The sequence below is a fragment of the Coregonus clupeaformis genome, chromosome 36, assembly GCF_020615455.1.
Source record: "Coregonus clupeaformis isolate EN_2021a chromosome 36, ASM2061545v1, whole genome shotgun sequence".
Classification (NCBI taxonomy): Eukaryota; Metazoa; Chordata; class Actinopteri; order Salmoniformes; family Salmonidae; genus Coregonus; species Coregonus clupeaformis.
In genome coordinates, this window is record NC_059227.1 from 30,397,545 (window position 1) to 30,409,385 (window position 11,841).

The following is an 11,841-nucleotide window of genomic DNA, read 5'->3' on the forward strand; positions in this document are numbered from 1 at the left end:
GCATCCTTCACCCCTAAGGAGTTTTAGGAAATCAACAGAATTTGTTATGACTGTTTCTAGTCATCACATGAGTGATTTGGTTTGGAAAATGTTAGACTGTGCAGACTTGACTTTTCATTGGTAGTTTCTATGTTTACCCGTGAGAGGCCTGGGAATGTGAACGTGAAAGAGAGGCCTCTAGTGGCAGGAGTTATAATGACCATATCTTTACCAAGACCCACAGCGGAGTCAACCTGATATTATGATGCTGAGATTCTATTTTTCTATTCAGAACATAATTGTATTGATAACAGCCTGAGCACCTCAACGTTTTGTTTAGGAAAAGGCTACCTCTTTAAGAGGCAGAGATGTCTCAGTCCAGGGGTTTGCTGTCTGTCAGTACAGCCTTCTCATGCACCCCCTCCCCTCTCCCCTCTCAGCTCTTCTTTCCTCCGTAGTGGCAGCCATATCCCTATTATCAGTCCTCCACAATATTCTACCCAGGGTTAACATGCTGTAAGGTCCTGTACAGCTCTCTACTTCTCTCCATCGGGGCCTTTTAGTGGTTCTGTAACTCCACGAGGATCCATCAGAACCAAACCCCTACAGCAGGGGGCCATAGATAACAAGGTAACTCCACGAGGATCCATCAGAACCAAACCCCTACAGCAGGGGCCATAGATAACAGATGTAAGATCTTAATTTGACCAGTTTCTCACAGCAGGAAAATAATCCGGCAGCAACAGGACATGTGAATTATTGTGTGTATTATAATTAATGGACATTTTTGTAGGGGTTGATACGTTTTTAGTTAGAGCAAATCAAGTCTGAAATTTTAAAGTGGAAATTATACATTTTAGAAGCCTTTTTAAACCACCGCAAGTTTGCATTTGCTGCTGTTCAGGACATTTCCTGCAACAACAGGGTGATCAAATTAAGATCCTACATATGTAGCAATGCTTGAGAAGTGGGTTATGAGACTGGTTCACCCGAAGTCAGATGGAAGTGTAACGGTTGGTAATTATGATGTGCTTTAAATGGTAAATATGTTATTACTATGTTACTAGACCTTGAAAGACTATGATTTTCCCATCTTAGATAACTTATTTTAATAAAAGGCAAATACGTTCCAGCTTCTCCTTTATTTCCTGACTAGTTGTCATTCGGGAACCAATCGGGACATTCCCTCACACACAGAGAGTATAATCAGACTATGAGGGATGTTTCAGCCCTACTGAGTAACTATTCATCTTGGTCAAAACGGAGCTATTTTAAAATAAGCAGGCCGGTGTTGAGAATACACAGGCAGTAGGAGACCAGGAGTCGCTCAGAAATGCATCCTCCACTACAGCAGCGATTAATTATCTTCATGTGGGCCACGTGTGACCACGGACAAAGCCATTTATCTGTTTCAACTGCCAGTGTGGTTTTATAGTTGAAAATGCACTGTAAGCAGTAAGCACAACTGAATGTTACAATAGAAAAAAACGAATAATCAAATTCAGAGAAAAAATGTTTGAAAAGTCTAATTTGACCATTCACAACATTTTGCGTTCGGTCTCAAAGACCACTTGGCTTGAATGGGAGTAGAGTCAGGAGAAGTAAGGAGTAGAGTTGGGAGTAGAGTCAGGAGTAGAGTCAGGAGTAGAGTCGGGAGTAGAGTCAGGAGTAGAGTCAGGAGTAGAGTCAGGAGTAGAGTCGGGAGTAGAGTCGGGAGTAGAGTCAGGAGTAGAGTCAGGAGTAGAGTCGGGAGTAGAGTCGGGAGTAGAGTCGGGAGAAGAGTCGGGAGTAGAGTAAGGAGTAGAGTCGGGAGTAGAGTCAGAAGTAGAGTCAGGAGTAGAGTCAGGAGAAGTAAGGAGTAGAGTCAGGAGTAGTAAGGAGTAGAGTTGGGAGTAGAGTAAGGAGTAGAGTCAGGAGTAGAGTCAGGAGTAGAGTCAGGAGTAGAGTAAGGAGTAGAGTCAGGAGTAGAGTCAGGAGTAGAGTCGGGAGTAGAGTCGGGAGTAGAGTCAGGAGAAGTAAGGAGTAGAGTCAGGAGTAGAGTCAGAAGTAGAGTCAGGAGTAGAGTCGGGAGTAAAGTCGGGAGTAGAGTCAGGAGAAGTAAGGTGTAGAGTCAGGAGTAGTCAGAAGTAGAGTCAGGAGTAGAGTCAGGAGAAGTAAGGAGTAGAGTCAGGAGTAGAGTCAGGAGTAGAGTCGGGAGTAGAGTCAGGAGAAGTAAGGAGTAGAGTCAGGAGTAGTAAGGAGTAGAGTTGGGAGTAGAGTAAGGAGTAGAGTCAGGAGTAGAGTCAGAAGTAGAGTCAGGAGTAGAGTAAGGAGTAGAGTCAGGAGTAGAGTCAGGAGTAGAGTCGGGAGTACAGTCGGGAGTAGAGTCGGGAGTAGAGTCGGGAGTAGAGTCAGGAGAAGTAAGGAGTAGTCAGGAGTAGAGTCGGGAGTAGAGTCAGGAGAAGTAAGGAGAAGAGTCATGAGTAGTAAGGAGTAGAGTCGGGAGAAGTAAGGAGTAGAGTCAGGAGTAGAGTCAGGAGTAGTAAGGAGTAGAGTCAGGAGTAGAGTCAGGAATAGTAAGGATTAAAGTCAGGAGTAGTCCGGAGTAGCCTGGAGTAGAGTCAGGAGTAGAGTCAGGAGTAGTCGGGAGTAGAGTCAGGAGTAGTCAGGAGTAGAGTCAGGAGTAGAGTCAGGAGTAGACTCGGGAGTAGTGTCAGGAGTAGTCAGGAGTAGATTCGGCAGTAGAGTCTGGAGAAGAGTCAGGAGTAGAGCAGGAGTAGTCAAGAATAGAGTCAATAGTCAGGAGTAGTCAAGAGTAGAGTCAAGAGTCAGGAGTAGTCGGGAGTAGAGTCAGGAGTAGAGTCAGGAGTAGAGTCAGAAGTAGAGTCAGGAGTAGAGTCAGGAGTAGTCAGGAATAGATTTGGGAGTATATTCGGCAGTAGAGTCCGGAGTAGAGTCAGGAGTAGTCAAGAGTAGATTCGAGAGTCAGGAGTAGTCAGGAGTAGAGTCGGGAGTAGAGTCGGGAATATTAAGGAGTAGAGTCGGGAGAAGAGTCAGGAGCAGTAAAGATTAAATCAGCAGTGGTCAGGAGTAGAGTCAGGAGTAGAGTCAGGAGTAGTCAGGAGTAGAGTTGGGAGAAGGGTCGGTAATAAAGTCAGGAGTAGTCATTAGTAGAGTCGGGAGTAGAGTCAGGAGTAGTCGGGAGTAGAGTCGGGAGTAGAGTCTGGAGTAGAGTCATGACTATTCAGGAGTAGAGTCGGGATTAGGGTCAGGAGTAGTCAGGAGTAGAGTCGGGAGTAGAGTCAGGAGTAGTCAGGAATGGATTCGGGAGTACATTCGGCAGTAGAGTCGGGAGTTGAGTCGGGAGTAGAGTCAGGAGTAGAGTCAGCAGTAGTCAGGAGTAGAGTCAGGAGAACTCAGAAGTACAGCCGGGAGTAGAGTCAGGAGTAGAGTCAGGAGTAGAGTCAGGACTAGAGTCGGGAGTAGAGATGGGAGCAAAGTAGGGAGCAGAGTTGGGAGCAGAGTCAGGAGTAGAGTCAGGAGTAGAGTCAGAAGTAGAGTCAGGAGTAGAGTCAGGAGTAGAGTCAGGAGTAGAGTCAGGAGTAGAGTCAGGAGAAGTAAGGAGTAGAGTCAGGAGTAGAGTCAGAAGTAGAGTCAGGAGTAGAGTCAGGAGTAGAGTCAGGAGTAGAGTCAGAAGAAGAGTCAGGAGTAGAGTCAGGAGTAGAGTCAGGAGTAGAGTCAGGAGTAGTCAGGAGTAGAGTCGGGAGTAGAGTCAGGAGAAGTAAGGAGTAGAGTCATGAGTAGTAAGGAGTAGAGTCGGGAGAAGTAAGGAGTAGAGTCAGGAGTAGAGTCAGGAGTAGTAAGGAGTAGAGTCAGGAGTAGAGTCAGGAATAGTAAGGATTAAAGTCAGGAGTAGTCCGGAGTAGCCTGGAGTAGAGTCAGGAGTAGAGTCAGGAGTAGAGTCGGGAGTAGAGTCAGGAGTAGTCAGGAGTATAGTCAGGAGTAGAGTCAGGAGTAGACTCAGGAGTAGTGTCAGGAGTAGTCAGGAGTAGATTCGGCAGTAGAGTCAGGAGTAGAGTCAGGAGTAGTCAAGAGTAGATTCGAGAGTCAGGAGTAGTCAGGAGTAGAGTCGGGAGTAGAGTCAGGAGTAGAGTCAGGAGTAGAGTCAGAAGTAGAGTCAGGAGTAGAGTCAGGAGTAGTCAGATGTAGAGTCAGGAGTAGTCAAGAGTAGATTCGAGAGTCAGGAGTAGTCGGGAGTAGAGTCAGGAGTAGAGTCAGGAGTAGAGTCAGAAGTAGAGTCAGGAGTACAGTCAGGAGTAGTCAGATGTAGAGTCAGGAGTAGTCAAGAGTAGATTCGAGAGTCAGGAGTAGTCAGGAGTAGAGTCGGGAGTAGAGTCGGTAGCAGAGTCGGGAGAAGAGTAAAGTGTAGAGTCAGGAGTAGTCAGTAGTAGTTAGGAGTAGAGTAGGGAGTCGGAGTAGAGTCAGGAGTAGTCAGAAGTAGAGTAGGGAGTAGAGTCAGGAGTAGAGTCGGGAGTGGAGTCAGGAGTGGAGTCGGGAGTAGAGATCGGGAGTAGAGTCGAGAGTAGTGTTGGGAATAGAATCGAGAGTAGAGTTAGGAGTAGAGTCGGGAGTAGAGTCTGGAGTAGAGTTGGAAGTGGAGTCGGGAATAGTGTCGGGAGTAGAGTCGGGAGTAGAGTCGGGAGTAGTCAGGATTTTAGTCGGGAGTAGAGTCGGGAGTAGAGTTGGGAGTAGTCAGGCGTAGAGTCAGGAGTAGAGTCTGGAGTAGAGTCGGGAGTAGAGTCAAGAGTAATCAGGATTAGAGTCGGGATTAGAGTCAGGAGTAGTCAGTAGTAGAGTCGGAAGTAGATTCAGGTGTAGAGTCAGGAATAATCAAAAGTAGAGTCGGGAGTAGAGTCGGAAGGAGTAGAGTCAGGAGTAGTCAGGGGTAGAGTCATGAGTAGTCAGGAGTAGTAAGGAGTAGAGTCGGGAGTAGAGTCAGGAGTAGTCAGAAGTAGAGTTGGGAGAAGGGTCAGTAATAGAGTCAGGAGTAGTCAGTAGTAGAGTCGGGAGTAGAGTCGGGAGTAGAGTCGGTAGGAGTAGTCAGGAGTAGAGTCAGGAGTAGTCAGGAGTTGAGTTACGTGTAGATTCTGGTGTAGAGTCGGAAGTAGTTTTGGGAGTAGTCAGGAGTAGAGTCAGGAGTAGAGTCGGGAGTAGTGTTGGGAGTAGTCAGGAGTAGAGTCGGGAGTAGAGTCGGGAGTAGAGTCGGGAGAAGTCAGGAGTAGACTCAGGAGTAGACAAGAGTACAGTTAGGAGCGGTAAGGAGTAGAGTCGTGAGTAGTGTCAGGAGTAGTAAGGAGTAGAGTCAGGAGTAGTCAGGAGTAGAGTCGGGAGTAGAGTCAGGAGTAGAGTCGGGAGTAGTGTCGGGATGAGTCAGGAGTTGAGTAGGGAGTAAAGTCGGGAGTAGAGTCGGGAGTAGAGTCGGGAGAAGTCAGGGGTAGACTCAGGAGTAGACAAGAATAGAGTTAGGAGCGGTAAGGAGTACAGTCGTGAGTAGTGTCAGGAGTAGTAAGGAGTAGAGTCAGGAGTAGTCAGGAGTAGAGTCGGGAGTAGAGTCAGGAGTAGAGTCGGGAGTAGTGTCGGGAAGAGTCAGGAGTTGAGTAGGGAGTAAAGTCGGGAGTAGAGTCGGGAGTAGAGTCAGGAGTAGTCAGGCGTAGAGTCGGGAGTAGTGTCGGGTGTAGAGTCAGGAGTAGTCAGGAGTAGTCAGTAGTAGAGTCGGGAGTAGAGTCGGGAGTAGAGTCGGGAGTAGAGTCAGGAGTAGAGTCGGTAGAAGAGTCGGGAGTTGAGTCGGGAGTAGTCAGGAGTTGAGTTAGGTGTAGATTCTGGTGTAGAGTCGGAAGTAGTCAGGGGTAGACTCAGGAGTAGACAAGAGTAGAGTTAGGAGCGGTAAGGAGTAGAGTCGTGAGTAGTGTCAGGAGTAGTAAGGAGTAGTCAGGAGTAGAGTCGGGAGTAGTGTCGGGAGTAGTGTCGGGACTAGTCAGGAGTTGAGTAGGGAGTAAAGTCGGGAGTAGAGTCAGTAGTCAGGCGTAGAGTCGGGAGTAGTGTCGGGAGTAGAGTCGGGAGTAGTGTCGGGACTAGTCAGGAGTTGAGTAGGGAGTAAAGTCGGGAGTAGAGTCAGTAGTCAGGCATAGAGTCGGGAGTAGTGTCGGGAGTAGAGTCAGGAGTAGTCAGGAGTAGTCAGGAGTAGAGTCAGGAGTAGACAGGAGTAGAGTCAGGAGTGGTAAAGAGTAGAGTCGTGAGTAGTGTCAGGAGTAGTAAGGAGTAGAGTCAGGAGTAGTCAGGAGTAGAGTCGGGAGTAGAGTCAGGAGTAGAGTCGGGAGTAGTGTCGGGACTAGTCAGGAGTTGAGTAGGGAGTAAAGTCGGGAGTAGAGTCAGGAGTAGAGTCAGGAGTAGTCAGGAGTTGTCAGGAGTAGACAGGAGTAGAGTCAGGAGTGGTAAAGAGTAGAGTCGGGAGTAGAGTCAGGAGTAGTCAGGAGTAGAGTCAGGAGTAGAGTCGGGAGTAGAGTTGGGAGTAGAGTCACGGAGAAGAGTCTGGAGTAGAGTCGGGAGTAGTGTTGGGAGTAGTCAGGAGTAGAGTAGGGAGTAGAGTTGGGAGTAGTCAGGTGTAGAGTCAGGAGTAGAGTCGGGAGTAGTGTCGGGAGTAGTCGGGAGTTGAGTAGGAAGTAAAGTCTGGAGTAGAGTCAGGAGTAGTTAGTGGTAGAGTCGGGAGTAGTGTCAGGAGTAGTTTCAGGAGTAGAGTCAGGAGTAGAGTCAGGAGTAGAGTCGGGGGTAGAGTCAGGAGTAGAGTCGGGGGTAGAGTCGGGAGTAGTAAGGAGTAGAGTCGTGAGTAGTGTCGGGAGTAGAGTCAGGAGTAGAGTCAGGAGTAGAGTCAGGAGTAGAGTCGGGGGTAGAGTCAGGAGTAGAGTCGGGGGTAGAGTCGGGAGTAGTAAGGAGTAGAGTCGTGAGTAGTGTCGGGAGTAGAGTCAGGAGTAGAGTCAGGAGTAGAGTCAGGAGTAGTCAGGAGTAGTCGGGAGTAGAGTCAGGTGTAGTCAGGAGTAGTCGGGAGTAGAGTCTGGAGTAGAGTCGGGAGTTGTTTTGGGAGTAGTCAGGAGTGGAGTCGGGAGTAGAGTCGGGGGTAGAGTCAGGAGTAGAGTCGGGGGTAGAGTCGGGAGTAGTAAGGAGTAGAGTCGTGAGTAGTGTCGGGAGTAGAGTCAGGAGTAGAGTCAGGAGTAGAGTCAGGAGTAGAGTCAGGAGTAGATTCGGGGGTAGAGTCGGGGGTAGAGTCAGGAGTAGAGTCAGGAGTAGAGTCAGGAGTAGAGTCAGGAGTAGAGTCGGGGGTAGAGTCGGGGGTAGAGTCAGGAGTAGAGTCAGGAGTAGAGTCAGGAGTAGAGTCGGGGGTAGAGTCAGGAGTAGAGTCAGGAGTAGAGTCAGGAGTAGAGTCAGGAGTAGAGTCGGGGGTAGAGTCAGGAGTAGAGTCAGGAGTAGAGTCAGGAGTAGAGTCAGGAGTAGAGTCGGGGGTAGAGTCAGGAGTAGAGTCAGGAGTAGAGTCAGGAGTAGAGTCAGGAGTAGAGTCAGGAGTAGAGTCAGGAGTAGAGCCGGGGGTGGAGTCGGGAGTAGAGTCGCGGGTAGAGTCGGGAGTAGTAAGGAGTAGTGTCGTGAGTAGTGTCGGGAGTAGAGTCTGGAGTAGAGTCAGGAGTAGAGTCAGGAGTAGAGTCAGGAGTAGAGTAGGGGGTAGAGTCAGGAGTAGAGTCAGGAGTAGAATGAATAGTAGTGTTGGGAGTAGAGTCAGGAGTAGAGTCAGGAATAGAGTAGGGGGTAGAGTCAGGAGTAGAGTCAGGAGTAGAATGAGTAGTAGTGTTGGGAGTAGAGTCAGGAGTAGAGTCAGGAATAGTCGGGAGTAGTTTCGGGAGTCGTTTCGGGAGTAGTTTCGGGAGTAGTTTCGGGAGTAGAGTCGGGGGTAGTTTCGGGAGTAGAGTCGGGAGTAGAGTCGGGAGTAGAGTCGGGGGTAGTTTCGGGAGTAGAGTCAGGAGTAGAGTCAGGAGTAGAGTCAGGAGTAGAGTAGGGGGTAGAGTCAGGAATAGAGTCAGGAGTAGAATGAGTAGTAGTGTTGGGAGTAGAGTCGGGGGTAGTTTCGGGAGTAGAGTCGGGAGTAGAGTCAGGAGTAGAGTCGGGGGTAGAGTCAGGAGTAGAGTCAGGAGTAGAGTCAGGAGTAGAGTCGGGGGTAGAGTCAGGAGTAGAGTCAGGAGTAGAGTCAGGAGTAGAGTCAGGAGTAGAGGTGGGGGTAGAGTCAGGAGTAGAGTCAGGAGTAGAGTCAGGAGTAGAGTCAGGAGTAGATTGTGTTCTTGATTAAATCAAAATGAATCCCTAGGTTATCATTATCCTATACTGTAATGTATTATAACTTTATAACATCAACCAGTCTCTCCCTGGTGTGGTTCCTGCTTTACCCCCACCTCAGCAAACTCTTAGGGCTGCTGAGCCATGCTTGGGGCTCTTTGTCCGGTGACAACAGAATGCACGGTCACCTCAGGCGATGGGCACTAGGACCAGGAGATGATCCTGGGTTGGGAAGATAATATGGCCAGCCATACTTGACCCTCACACGGCCCACGCTGCTGCTGGGATGTTGCATCACTAACACGGCAGAGGCACTAAAGTGGTTTAAAACAGGAAAAGCTCCCGCACGTCTGCGGTTACTTGTTGCAGGTGTGTGGGAATTATTTGATGAGAACTTGAAATAAAATAATATCTTGCCACTTGTGTTTAATTATCTTATTCCTTCCGTAACCGACTTCATCGGACCTTCAAGAGGTTTTCCACTGTTTGCGTTCCATTAAATAATCAACAGATATTTTTGCTGTAATTATTGATGGAAAAAAACATTTTCTAAAGTTGCATTGTATTTGACTACTTGAAGTTAATAATTGATTCGATTTATATAATGGTTTTCCAGATGCTCAAAGCGCTTACACAGGAGAAAATGATCCACCTTAAAGCATTATGGATGCAAGTTCAACGTGCAGTTGGCCCAAACTAATTTTGTCCTGGACTGAACACACCCTATTTGCTATATCAGACTTCCCGTCGTGGTAATCAGCTCATGCTAATGACGTCAGAATGCTGTTTTAATGATTATCTTAATGGGTAGTGAGGGACAATTAAGATTGCAGATGTTTATGTTTCCTTGAACTTGTTAACATCTTCATGTTGTTGATGCTTGAATCCATTATGACCTTGGTTCTTATCCATATCCTGTAAAGATGGTTCAGCTAGCGTCCTTTAACACTTTAGTCTTGTGTACTGATATTGTGATATTGATATCATTTTTAGCATCCTTTAACACACTGCTATTGTGATACTGATATATATATTTTTTTTAGCATCCTTTAACACACCGCTATTGTGATACTGATATATATATATATTTAGCATCCTTTAACACACTGCTATTGTGATACTGATATATATATATTTTTTAGCATCCTTTAACACACCGCTATTGTGATACTGATATATATATATTTTTTAGCATCCTTTAACACACCGCTATTGTGATACTGATATATATATATATTTAGCATCCTTTAACACACTGCTATTGTGATACTGATATATATATATATATTTTTAGCATCCTTTAACACGCCGCTATTGTGATACTGATATATATATATTTTTAGCATCCTTTAACACACTGCTATTGTGATACTGATATATATATATATATATTTTTAGCATCCTTTAACACGCCGCTATTGTGATACTGATATATATATATTTTTAGCATCCTTTAACACGCCGCTATTGTGATACTGATATATATATATATATTTAGCATCCTTTAACACGCCGCTATTGTGATACTGATATAGATATATTTTTAGCATCCTTTAACACGCCGCTATTGTGATACTGATATATATATATTTTTTGCATCCTTTAACACGCTGCTATTGTGATACTGATATATATATATTTTTAGCATCCTTTAACACACTGCTATTGTGATACTGATATATATATATTTTTAGCATCCTTTAACACGCCGCTATTGTGATAGTGATATATATATATTTTTTTGCATCCTTTAACACGCCGCTATTGTGATACTGATATATATATATTTTTAGCATCCTTTAACACGCCGCTATTGTGATACTGATATATATATATATTTTTAGCATCCTTTAACACGCTGCTATTGTGATACTGATATATATATATTTTTAGCATCCTTTAACACGCTGCTATTGTGATACTGATATATATATATTTTTTGCATCCTTTAACACGCTGCTATTGTGATACTGATATATATATATTTTTAGCATCCTTTAACACGCTGCTATTGTGATACTGATATATATATATTTTTAGCATCCTTTAACACGCCGCTATTGTGATACTGATATATATATATATTTTTAGCATCCTTTAACACGCTGCTATTGTGATACTGATATATATATATTTTTAGCATCCTTTAACACACCGCTATTGTGATACTGATAAAATATATATATATATATATATATATATATATATATATATATATATATATATATATATATATATTTAGCATCCTTTAACACACCGCTATTGTGATACTGATATATATTTTTATGTAAGTATTATTCATACAGGTTTGTCTCATTGAGATCAAAAGGTTTTCTAGAGAAACCTGCCAATCTCAATTTAGATCATAGCTGATTTTGACTGACTCTCCGTGTCAGTTACCTCATCTAGGAACCTGCCTGTCCTCTATTAGTCTGCTCATCTACCGTAAAACATTTGTCACCTGGCTCTCTGTGTGTTACTTTGTTTCAGATCGACAGTGTTCAGAGTCTCTTGCAGTGCCCCAGTGTGTTGATTTGTGTGGGCCGTGAGCCCTCCCACCCCAACATTCTGGAGAACTTCCGGAAAAACTCAGATGACAAACTTCCACGACTGAGGCCAAAGTCACTGGGACGCTCCAGCATGGCCGAACAGGAGAGTAAGAAAAATGGTATGACTATATCAATCACTCACTCAATCAATCACTCACTCACTCACTCACTCAAGCATATCAATCAATCACTCACTCACTCACTCACTCACTCACTCAAGCATATCAATCAATCACTCACTCACTCACTCACTCAAGCATATCAATCAATCACTCACTCACTCACTCACTCACTCAAGCATATCAATCAATCAATCACTCACTCACTCACTCAAGCATATCAATCAATCAATCAATCACTCACTCACTCACTCACTCAAGCATATCAATCAATCAATCACTCACTCACTCACTCAAGCATATCAATCAATCAATCACTCACTCACTCACTCAAGCATATCAATCAATCACTCACTCAAGCATATCAATCAATCAATGACTCACTCACTCACTCACTCACTCAAGCATATCAATCAATCAATCACTCACTCACTCACTCAAGCATATCAATCACTCACTCACTCACCCACTCACTCACTCAAGCATATCAATCACTCACTCACTCACTCAATCAATCAATCAATCAATCAAACAAATTGATATAGAACACCCTTTTTTACATCTACAGCTGTCATCAAGTGCTTATAAACCAACTTACACCAACAATATCTTAATATCTTTAAATTTCTGTCATTTCCCAAATATTTCTTTCTAGAAATATACTGCTATTATGTTAAGCAAAGCAATTCCTTTGCCAAACGAGAAGTCACTGTGCTGGCCATCAGATACTGTCAATACTGAGTGTACAAAACATTACCAACACCTGCTCTTTCCATGACAGACTGACCAGGTGAAACCAGGTGAAAGCTATGATCCCTTATTGATGTCACTTGTTAAATCCA